The 12415-nt window shown below is 41.0% G+C and overlaps 1 long non-coding RNA gene across 1 annotated transcript; it reads right to left on the reverse strand.

Moving 5' to 3' along the window:
• Window positions 1–333: 333 nt before the first annotated feature.
• On the reverse strand, window positions 334–11860 carry LOC114567681 (uncharacterized). Its single transcript, XR_003694217.1, has 3 exons — window positions 11667–11860; window positions 11198–11297; window positions 334–437 (listed from the first exon to the last, which is right to left on the reverse strand). It is a non-coding gene; the product is annotated as an uncharacterized LOC114567681 (long non-coding RNA).
• Window positions 11861–12415: the final 555 nt, after the last annotated feature.

Here is a 12415-nt window from a genome sequence, read left to right on the forward strand (position 1 = left end):
TCTGGTCTCCTTCCAATCAGCACTGTCATCAGTCTCAGGATCAGAAGAGTCTCCAGTCTGGTCTTCAGTCTCTGGTTGTAAAAGTGGATGTAGATATGAGTTCCTGGCTGGTTCTGGTCCTCCACAGTCCTCTCCATCAGCTTCTGTTTCCATGTGTTGACTTTGTCTCTGATGAAGCTGTGAGGACTGAGCTTCCTCTTCATCATCTTCACTCTTCACAGGGACAGGAGTGAATGGGAACTTGGTGATATCAGCCTCCTCCAGCCCTTGAAGCTGCTCTCCCTCCTGACTGATACACAGTTCCTCCTGTTCCTCTTTAATGTGTGGGGGGGGCTCTGGCTCCTGCTGGTCCACACTGGAGCTACACTCCTGCTGGTCCACACTGGAGCTACACTCCTCTTCACCAACAATCACTTTCTGAACGTCTAAAGGTAAAGCTGAAACACAGACAGACAGTTGTTAATGCTTATTTTATCTTTATATGCTCCACTAAAGGTCCCATCTGCACAATCTATCAGTTTTTTATCGTCATCGCAATATCAACCGGCGCTATAAACTCATTTTGAAAGGCTGCGACACATCGCGAAAGACACTCAAGATTGTTTGTTAGTTCAAAGAAAATATCTGTAGAAAACTGCACTTTAAAATGTAGCTTTTATTCTCTTTTTAGTTCTGCCTTTTATATTCAATTCAATGTTCAATAAAATAATGAATAATGGAAAATGACTTCCCTTTCATTTGTTTTAAATTCAACAAGCAGCTTGTTGTTTACATTGAAAGCAGCAGAAATGAGTACACTTTGGTAGATCTCTCTGCTGTTTCTGCGCACAGGAGATTTCTGGTGGCCTTTTTAGGCGTACCAGGGGTTCTGAGTGGATAAACTTTATACCTCAGCTGACATCAAAGGCTCCAGCATAAAGACCAGGTGACCTCAGGTCCTGCAGTAAAGCAATGTGAGGGCGCAATAAGGTGCCTAATAAAATGTATAATACGGATCTACTGTGACACCCTTCACTTAAAGCTGTGAATGACCCTCGTGGAGTTACTGCAGACAGATATAGCCACCTTCTTGGCCAAAGCAGTCATAAGGCAGGTAGACTCTGGGGATCTGCAAGCTGGGCCTTTTATCCACAGGGATCCTACCAGACATCACAGGGGCACAGAGGCCTGTGCTGTGGCGGAATTCGGCCAACATAAACTCTGGTGGATTTATGAGCATAAGTGAATATACCCATGCTAAAGTTGACTAAAAAGAGGAATATAAAAAAAAAAAAAAAAAATTGGAAATTGGTCTTAATGAATTAATTATAAAAATGACATTTAAGGACACCAATTTTCTTTGTGAATGAATAATGTATCGTGAATAAATAAATGTTCTTCCTTAAAATACTGGGGGGATAAGTCAGTACACTCCTATATTAAATTCCCATAGAGTCAGGCATATTTTTATTTTTAAAAGGCCATTGAGAGATGATCTTATGGAAAGTACCCCATGACAATCTCTAGCTATGGTGAAGGGTATGTGATGATGGGTGATGGCCACAGAAGAAAGCAGTAGCCTGCATAGGATATTGCTGTGTGGTGGTGTTCCCTGGTCGAGGGCTGCGAGGACAAACGGACAAGCTAGGAAGAGTGCAGCAGCATCGGAAGAAGCACCTCGGATAAGAGAAGGGGAAGCTAGCGGAACAGCAGAGGGGTGTCATCGTGATACACCCCTCTTCCAGCTTAGGCCTCCTGCACACTGCCTGCGTGACACGCACATTTTCGAAAAAGCGTGCATGCTAGAAATAGAAACGGCACCTATTTTTTTATATGTCATTTAGACACAAAAACATATTAATAAATTACATTTTGATGTTTGAAAGTCTCTATGTTTTGACATAAATGCAGATATAAATGTGATTTTTAAATATTGCACCTTGTCAATACAGAAGGAAATATTCTGTAGCCTATTTTGCCGTCAACACTGCAGATGTTTTCTTTGCTGTAATCAGATCATTACATATTTATGGGAAACACACGTGTCCAGACAAGGCTAGCAGCAACAGCGCCGCGTCAGTAGGGCTGTAGCGATACACTAATCTCACGATACACGATATTCAGCTCACAATACGATATATATCACGATATTCAGCCAACGATACGATTCGATACGATATATTTCGATACACTTACATCATTTTCTGAAAGATTTAAAGGGGACCGAGTGATTCTGGTGACATCTTGTGAGTGTTCCATTTACTTGGATTTAATTAATTGAACTGAAAACATCAATTACACAATATACGTCTCTGACTGGACAGAGAGTCTACAGCAGGGATCATCAACTACATTTTTTTCAGAATTTTTCTAAGCACTATGGCGGCCGGACTTTCAAATAAAGAAAATGAAATGAATTTATACCTAATACGCCTATTCTTGTTCGAAATTTTCAATTTCTTACTGAATTAATGCTACTATTTTTTAACATGTATTAGTGTGAGCAAACTCCTAAAAAACATGGAAACTCCCTAATGATAACTGGCTCTTTAACTAGAGAAAGATCTCAGACTAGGAGGCAGTTCACTGAGGAGTGATGGTTAAAGTCTGTGATTATGGAAACATTATTGTAGTATGCAGCATCCTGATTGGTGGAAAATGCTTGCAGAAAGAAAGGCTGTTGTCAGGTAAACATGTCACTGTCAAAGAGGCTGAAGGGAAAAGTTGACGTGGAAAAGCCAAAAGCCCAGCTTTAATGATGAATGGACTGATAAGCAGGCTATGCACTCGTCACGTATGCCTCATTTGCAATGAAACGATGTTGTTGCAAAATAATACAACCATCATCACTTGAACATAACGATCGCGTCATTCACGTGCATATTAAGTAGCTCCAGATTGTCGCTCTAGCGGAGAGTTTGGTTTGTTCAGCCAGCAGTGAGCAGGCCCGTCGCGACAAGGCAAGCAAACCAAGCAATTGCTTGGGGCCCCGAGCTGGCCTGGGGCCCCAAGACAACGACTGGTTAAGAATAAAATGCAACGACAAACTGTGTGAGCGCCCCTTTGATAGTCAATGCAGTAAAGTGCAATGACACGGTTATCGCGATCCCCCCGAAGGGGCCCCTCTCGTGATCTCTGCTGCCGGCAAAATACAAAACCTCCTCAGTCGGCAGCATAGAATAAGTCATCATGAAGCGGAATTATGCTTCAGGAAGCCAGAAAAGGAAGAAGAGAAAGGAAGAGGAGGATAAGAAAAAACAAGATGGTGGTAAGTGATAAATTACACTGGATAAAATAGCTCTACTTGTCTTGGTGTAATTTTGCAGCAGGTAGGCTAGCAAAAATATGTTTATGTTAGCTAACGTTATATGTTTAATGTTACATACTGTATGTGACATACTGTATGTGGCACAGTAAATCTAGGATTAACTGTATCTGTGGGCTGATATCTTATATAAATGTTTATAATAAAAACATTATTTTTCCCCTGCTACACCGTCAATAGCATCTCTCACAGTGGAAGACACTGCATCCAGAACAGAAATTGAGTCTGCACCACTTCCCAACACTGAGGTTACCTCTACAGCTCAAGGTACCACAAGCACTGCAATTATAGCTGATGACCCTGCACAGTGGCCAGCAGTCCTGACTGATAGTGTGCGCTGTCAAATTGTTAAAAAAGGACCAGTGCAAGTCACAAACATTGTATTCCCTCAAAATTCTGAGAATCCACCTCGAAGATTCACAAATGACAATTACATCAGAAGCATGAAAAATGGGGAGAAAATTCTTCGATCATGGATGTTATATTCCATGAGCACAGACTCAGTGTTCTGTTTTGCTGCACTGTTTTTGGGAAGCGTGACAATGCCTTAAGCAACTGTGGCTTCCGTACATGGAGGAACCTAGCTCATCATTTAAAAGTATATAATAAAATATTCAAAGGGGCATTGTGACAATATGAAACTGGCATGAGCTGCAGAGGAGACTGCAAACCAGTACAACCATAGATCAAAGACAACAAGACTTGATGCAGATCGAGATTGAGCATTGGAAAGGTGTCATAAGGAGAGCCATTGCCATAATTTGTCACTTAGCTGAACGCAACCAGGCTTTAAGAGGGACCACAAGTGAGTTGTATGACCCACAAATGGGAATTTTCTGGCACAAGTTGAACTGATGGCACAGTTGGATTCAGTTATGACTGAACACATAAGAAGGATACAAAACCAAGAGACAAGAGTGCATTACTTGAGTGGAACTATTCAAAATGAAATAATTGCACTAATTGGAAACAAGATACTGGAAGAGATTGTGAGAAGAGTACACAGAGCAAAGTATTACTCTGTTATTATGGATTGCACTCCTGATGTCAGTCATAAGGAACAGCTTTCCATTGTTCTGAGAATTGTCAACTGCGAATCATCTGTGTCCATTGCAGAACATTTCTTTGGATTTTTAGATGTTGAAGACACAACTGGTAAGGGCCTGACTGAAGTCCTGCTTGACCACCTGCAGAAACACAGCCTGAGTCTTTCTGACTGCCGTGGTCAGTCCTATGACAATGGCAGCAATATGATGGGCCATAAACAGGGTGTTCAGGCAAGAATTTTAAAAATTGAACAGCAAAGCATTTTGCATTCCATGCAGCAGTCATACACTTAACCTGGTTGTGGCAGATGCCGCCAAGTCCTCAGTGCTGTCCATCTCCTTGTTTGGTGTGTTGCAAAGACTCTATAACTTATTCAGTTCCTCTGTGCAACGCTGGGCAGTTCTAAAAGGAACATGTGAAGCAGCTCACTTTAAAACCTTTGTCAACAACAAGATGGGAAGCTCGGATTGACTGCGTGAAGGTGGTGCGATACCAGTTACCAGAGATCCTGGATGCATTGTCTGCACTCCAGACGTTTGCTATAGAGAAGGGGGACTCAGAGACCATGTCCACTGCTAAAAGTTTACATGGTGAGTTGAAGACCTGGTCTTTTCTGCTTTGCACAATGACCTGGTACCATGTTTTGTACCAGATCAATCATGTCAGCAAGCTGCTACAAAGTCCAAATGTTTCCATGGAAACACGTAGATCAGAAACAGAAGGAGTAAAAGACTACCTTGAATACTTCAGGGGAAATGGAATTGCTTCCTGTCAAACTGATGCAAAAGACATTGCAGAAAATCTGGATATGGAAATGACCCTTCCTGAGAAAAGGCAGCGTAAAAAGAAAAGACAGTCTCTATATGAAGGTACAGAGGACACTCGGTCTACTCCAGACGAGACTTTCAGAAGAGACCTCTTTCTGCCCACGGTTGACACAGCCCTCTGAAGCCTAAGTGACAGGTTTTCAAGATCGAAGGGTGTTTATGACCTTTATGACTTTCTGTTCTCAAAGGACAACATGAAGCAGACAATAAAGAATGGAAAGCTTCATGAACGACGCAAAAAATTGGAACAAACCATCCATGACATTGATGCTGATGACTTGGCCCTAGAGATCAATTCATCGCTCTACACTTTTCCAGACCATGTAGCCACTTCCCCATTTGACATGCTTTACTACATATACAGTGAGAAGCTACTGGATTTGTACAGTAATTTAAAGTGCCCATATTATGAAAAAAAACACTTTTTCTGTAATTTGGGGTGTTCTTTGTGTCTCTGGTGCTTCCACACACATACAAACTTTGAAAAAAATCCATCCATGCTGTTTTGAGTGAGATCTGGTTTCTGAATGTGTCCTGCCTTCAGTCTCCTGGTGAGCTGTTCAAAATCGGCTCGGACTCGGACTGTGACTGTGAAAAGAGGATCTGCAGCAGTGAGAGAGAGCTGTGCAGTACAACAAAAATATGGTGTTTTTTGAGAATTAAACCATGTAAACCTATTCTGGTACAACATTAAAATACAGTTATGAACCTGAAAATGAGCATAATATGGGCGCTTTAAGCATTGCTTTGCGTCTACTCCTGACTCTCCCTGTGTCAGTAGCCTCTGGTGAGAGGAGCTTTTCAGCTATGAAGCTGATAAAAAATTACACGAGGTCCACCATGGGCCAAGAAAGGCTCACAAGACTGGCACTTACGTCAATTGAGCGCGATGTTCGCCAGTCTCTGGACATGGAGGACATTGTGATTGCCTTTGCAGAAAACAAGGCTCGCAAACAGAAGTTTTAGATAACTTGCACATGTTTGTGAGAACTGAAAAATGTTAAGGTGTGTGTGTGCGTGTTTTTTAAGTGTGTTGGATTTAGTTATTGTGCACTTTTTTAATGTATATTTGATTTTATGGTCCAGTGGTGTTTTTTTTGCAAATGTTCAATTGTTGAAAATGTTAACATTTTATGGACATTATATGCAACAGCAGTATTTGCACTGTATTTTTTTTTAATTTATGCACAGTATATGCAACACGAGTATTTGCACTTTAAACATTTTTTATTTATGCACAGTTTATGCAACAGCAGTTTATGCACTGTAAACCTTTTTTTATTTATATAAAGTGTGGGTGAACTTAAACTTATGGCTATGCTGTGATTCCTGTAGGCTTTGCATGCGTGCGTGCGGGGCAGGGGGTTGGGGGGGCCTCCATGTCCATTTTGCTTGGGGCCCCCAAATTCCTTCAAATGGCCCTGGCAGTGAGGTTTACAAGAATTTCGTCAAACTTTCCAGATTCCCGGCAACCTAAAACAGTTAGACTACAAACCGACAGCTTTTGTTTTAGCCTGTTTGTAAAAAATTCGCTATTTGCAGAGTAGAGCGGTGTTTGGTGGACTGAGCAGAGAGAGCAGATTGAAATATGGCTTTCTACATGTTTATGTCGGTCTACACAGGTGAGTGCATTGATAAGTTTTGACTTTCTACTCACGAAGGTTTAATTGGAGCCTATTTACAGAAAAGAGACCAGCGTGAGTTCATCTGCCCCAGGGCCGTTGGTAACTCTGTATCGTTCCCAGTCAGGTGCTGCGTGTTTTAACCTTTAACACACACACACACACACACACACATAAACCTCAGCTGTGTGTGTTTTAACCTTTAACGCACACACATCTCAGCTCAGCTGTGTGTGTTTTAACCTTTAACGCACACACACCTTGGCTCAGCTGTGTGTGTTTTAACCTTTAACGCACACACATCTCAGCTCAGCTGTGTGTGTTTTAACCTTTAACGCACACACACCTTGGCTCAGCTGTGTGTGTTTTAACCTTTAACGCACACACATCTCGGCTCTTACTGTGTGTGTTTTAACCTTTAACACACACATCGGGCATCGCTGTAGGCTACAGAATCCCGGCATGTGAATAGAGATGTAAATACAGGGGCTGGGTTTTTGCTCCAAATGCTTGAAATGATAAATAACAGAACGCATTTTTTCCTCTTTACATTTTGTGAATTCGTGATTATTCTGCGGGCCAGACTAAAAGCTTTGGCGGCGGGCCAGTTGACGTTGGCTGCTCTACAGCGACACTAGCGGCTGGCTGACCAAATCGCTCTTCCTGCAACGTGAACGGGGGTAAACATGGGGGATTTGAATGGGACTTATGTATCGTACTCGCGGTATAAAAATCAATACTTTCTTGGGGGGAAAAAATATCGATTTATATCGCAGAATCGATAAAATTGCTCAGCCTTACGCGTCAGACACGTTTCTAGTAGGGGTGGTACGGTTCACAAAACCCACGGTTCGGTTCGGATCACGGTTTTAGGGTCACGGTTTTCGGTTCTGTACGGGTCTTGTTGTTATTTTTTCTTTAATCTTTAACACTCCAGAAATATATTTCAGCATATGATATATAGCTTGATTATCCACAATGTAGGACCCAGTATTAAAACATAGTTCTATCTTGTAATCATGCACAAATAGAATTTGACTTTAAGCCCATTATTGGGACCATCTCTGAGGAAAGCCAGGTGAGATTTTGATACAGCAAGAGGGAAGACAATGATGATTTCAACAAGCTTTTCATTTATTTGGCAAAAAAATGAGTCTGTATCGCCATTTACAGGAACATATGTGCCCTTTTTAGCACATGAAGATTGAAATATTACAGAATAACAATTGAAATAACTTGCATTTATCAAACTAACAACTTCAGTGTAGCCCTTACAAAAATACAGGTGACATGACCTGCAGCACTCCACACACCACCGTTGAGGAGAGGTCGGCTCGGCTCGCCGCCTCTCAAAATCTGACAAAAATCGTTTAAGCTGAGCTTTGTCGATCTGAAATGAAGACAGATTCAGCAACTGCACGGCATATTTCTCTCTTAAAATGTTTTTAGAAACACGTTTCGTGAACTATTTTCGTAAAATATGAGATCGTATTCACAACGAGACGCCATTAGAGTCCGTTTTGAAATTTGAGAGCAGCCAGCCCCATGTGACGCGTTCGTCCAAGAGGGCAAAACGGCAGTACCGTATTTTTCGGACTATAAGTCGCTCCGGAGTATAAGTCGCATCAGTCAAAAAATGCGTCATGAAGAGAAAAAAAAAAACATATATAAGTCGCACCGGACTATAAGTCGCATTTATTTAGATTATAAATACAAGAGTTATTCAACTACACAATAGCACACAGAAGAATACGCTGAATACGGTAGGTGTCCGGTATGTTAACGTAACACATTAACAGTTATTGAACTATACAATAGCACACAGAACAACTAGCTAGCAGGGCGTGGAGCATGGAGGTATTAAAAGGCGTGGAGACGAAGCTGCACCGTGAACGAGCCCCTCCAGACTCCTTCCTCCTCCTCTGGCCATCTTTCAGCCCACGATTAGCCGATTAGCCGATTAGCTTTCTTTGTTTTCTTCATTGCAGTAAGAGTCACCTTTTCTCCAGTCTCCCTCATAAGTTTCTCCCTCATTTCAAACTCTCTTTCTGCTGCTCGATTAGCGTTTTCGGGGCTGCATATTTTACTACCTGCAGTTTGTCTCTTTTCTTTCTCAGTTGTCTTTAGCAGCAGCGTTGTAGTTGTAACAAGCCTAGAGCGCCCTCTCTCCGCTGTAGACGGTAATGTTTTCAGTATGAATTAACATGTAAAAACATGTTAAATTATATATATTTTGATATATAAGTCGCACCTGACTATAAGTCGCAGGACCAGCCAAAGTTGGGAAAAAAAGTGCGACTTATAGTAACAGTAACGCAACAGAAAAAGTGCAGCCGGCCTTAGTACCCTGTACAAGTTCAACCTTTGAACTTCGTTTTTTTTTTACTATTGTGAAATGAGAAATTTTATTGTATTATTTTATGGGGGGCGCTTATAAGCTCTTTTGCTTCTGCCCTCTCCCTTTGAGCAGAATGATAACTGCTCAAATAAACTAAACCAAATAGTTTTTAGCAGATCCCTCCTTTTAAATTGAACATTTTTACCCGTGTTGTGATTTTACTATTGAAGAAACGCCCTTGTCTTTTGAATCATTACTTGAGACTCTGGGCTCAGTTTTTTTATTCTTTTTACTCAAAATACATTTTCTGTAAAGTTTCAAATCTTGATGGTATTGTTTTTTTATTTTTATTTTTTTAACTCTGCACACCCCTGATTTTACAGAGTCCTATGCTCTTTTAACCTAGGTGGTATTGTCAGCATTTTTACTATATTTTAGTCTTTTAATATTTTAAATTTGCTTTTGATTAACCGTAAACTCCCGGCCACAACCGTTCCCTGGTTTCTCAGAGGCTTCCAGGAGCCGATCATTATGAGAACGTTTAAGGGCTTGAAATCAGGTTTATAATCGAGCTGCAAAGATAAACTGATAAGTTGTAAACTATTAAATTAATCTCCAACTATTTTGATGATCCTATTTATCATTTTGAGTCATTTTTTAAAATAAAAAAAAAAAAACAGGTAAATTTGTGTGATGTCAGCGTGTTAAATGTGAATATGTTCTAGTGTCTTCTCTCCTCTGGGACAGGAAACTGAATATCTTTGACTTGTGGACAAAACAAGACATTTGAGGACATCATCTTGGGCTTTTTGGGGAACACTGGTCGACATTTTAGAGACCAAACTACTAAAGCATGATTTATGAATCTAAGCTGTGTGTGCCTGTGTGTGAAATCTGTAGCAGGTGTTCTTGATTTCATGTTGTTTATGGAGAAGAAGAGTCGGGGGAAATCCAACGCTACCAAGCCACGATATTCACATCAGGCTACAGCGTAGGGTCTGTATTTCCACATACCTACGTACATAGCCACGGCCTGGACTCTCTTCCTTGGGTGATATTCCTTCTATAAGCCCCTAATCTCAACTGCAAAATCTTTATTTTTATTACTTTATTTTCTTACGTTAGTGTTGTCTTGATTTCATTGTGCAAAATACACAAATTCCCGAAAATGTAACACAGAAGCATAAATCACGCTTCATCCATTAATCCAGAAAACAATCTACAGGAATCCAGACTGCGACCAAATGCGCATTTGCTCTTAATTTAATTTTAAATTAATTAATTGTAATTGTAGACTGGAGACTAGAGCTGGTATATTTTTTTAATATTTGTACTGTCAGCAATGGTTCTGTCAGTTTACCTTTTATGTTGCATCTTCAAAAGTGCACAATAAAATGTGAAACTAAATTTGAAACAGCACATTGTAATTTCTATTATCAAAGTTTTTATTAGTAATACAGTGGAAATTAGTAGAAATGTGAATATTTGGTTAGCATGTTGATTTACGGTGTGTGCCCCTAAATATTCTGGTTGCGCCCCTAAAAGTTTCAGTTGGGGGCCACTGTGCTCCTAGTGAAAAAAAGTTAGTCTGGAGCCCTAATCTACACATTAATCCACCATGAACGTAATCAGTAGTCGCAGTACCTACAATACCATGACACATTGCAATCTGCACTATTAAACATTAATCTGCAACATTTGACGATGGGGTTTAACTGATGGCGCAGTGGATATGACACATGCCGTTGGTATGTTCGCCTCAGGTTCGATTCCCACTGCGATACATCAACTCATGTGTCCCTGAGCAAGACACTTAACCTTAAATTTAACCCCTAGTTGCTCCAGCGGCGTGACATATATAGCAATTGTAAAATGACATGTAATGTAATGGAACAGCCAAATGAGAAGCTAACTCTAGCGTCACAATAGCCACACACACACACACACACACACACACACACACACACACACACCCCAAATTAACAACTAATGTCCGGTTCTAAAGGTGAGTGTTAATACCAGAGAGCCTTTCCAGTGTGTAGCAGCCTGGTTCTGTTACCTTGGTGGAGGGAACAGGGAGAGGACTGTGTGTGCTGACTGTTCTCAGAGTCCATGTCAGAGTTTAGAAAAGTCTCTCTTCACACTCACTGCTGGCCCACCTGGGTTGGACAAAATACGGAGAAACAGCAACACGTTAGCAGGAGCTAGCTGCTAGCGGCTAACCTTAGCTTTACAACAAGCTGGAGAAATAACACGTAAGCAGGAGCTAGCTGCTAGCGGCTAACCTTAGCTTTACAATAAGCTGGAGAAACAACAGCAACACGTTAGCAGGAGCTAGCTGCTAGCGGCTAACCTTAGCTTTACAATAAGCTGGAGAAACAACAGCAACACGTTAGCAGGAGCTAGCTGCTAGCGGCTAACCTTAGCTTTACAACAAGCTGGAGAAACAACAGCAACACGTTAGCAGGAGCTAGCTGCTAGCGGCTAACCTTAGCTGTAGCAACATGTACCGCGTTTTAACAACAGACCTGCTCTGTGTAGCTTCGTTTCAGCTTTTAAAACCACATCCAGCAGTTTGGGGCCTTTCTTTCTTTTAGGAATCTGAACTAATCGCGTTACGCTCCTCAGGCTTCATAACGCGATAAAACCAGTGACATATATACAGGATAAAACACAGACAGTTAGTTCCATGGACGGACGAATTACAGGTTGTACCAACAACTTCCGGGACCCGGAATCACAAACACAACTTCCGCCCCTTCAGAATAAAACAGATTTTTCAGTATTTTTTTTACCTATGTCTTTATACATTGCTCTGGAACAATTTGGGGCGTCACTATACAGAAAGCAGTTTCTTCTGAACATTTTGATATGCAACACACAGGGTTCAGTTATATGCAAATACCCTAAAAAGGAGAATTCAAAAAGATAAAAAAAAAAAAAAATGCCCTCAGACCTCAGAGGGTGAAATTGTTCATGTTTCTATTTTATTTTGATATGTGTGTGAGCCATGAAGACCAGCAGCAAACACTTTGTAGAAGCTGATTCGATCAAGAAAAAAAGAGAATCACTTTATCAATAACTGCATGTTTGAGCAGCCGATCCAACAAACTTTATCCAACAAAGTTGTAGTCAGAAACAGAGACAGACAGGAAGGTCCCAGTTTGTGTTTTATTGTCATCTTTCTGCAGAAACAAATCATCTAAATGTTGGTTTGAAAGGTGTAAAAGTATCCAGTGATGAACACATGGGTTAGGGTTAGGGTTAGCACACGCAC

The sequence above is a fragment of the Perca flavescens genome, chromosome 14 (genome assembly GCF_004354835.1).
Source record: "Perca flavescens isolate YP-PL-M2 chromosome 14, PFLA_1.0, whole genome shotgun sequence".
Lineage (NCBI taxonomy): Eukaryota > Metazoa > Chordata > Actinopteri > Perciformes > Percidae > Perca > Perca flavescens.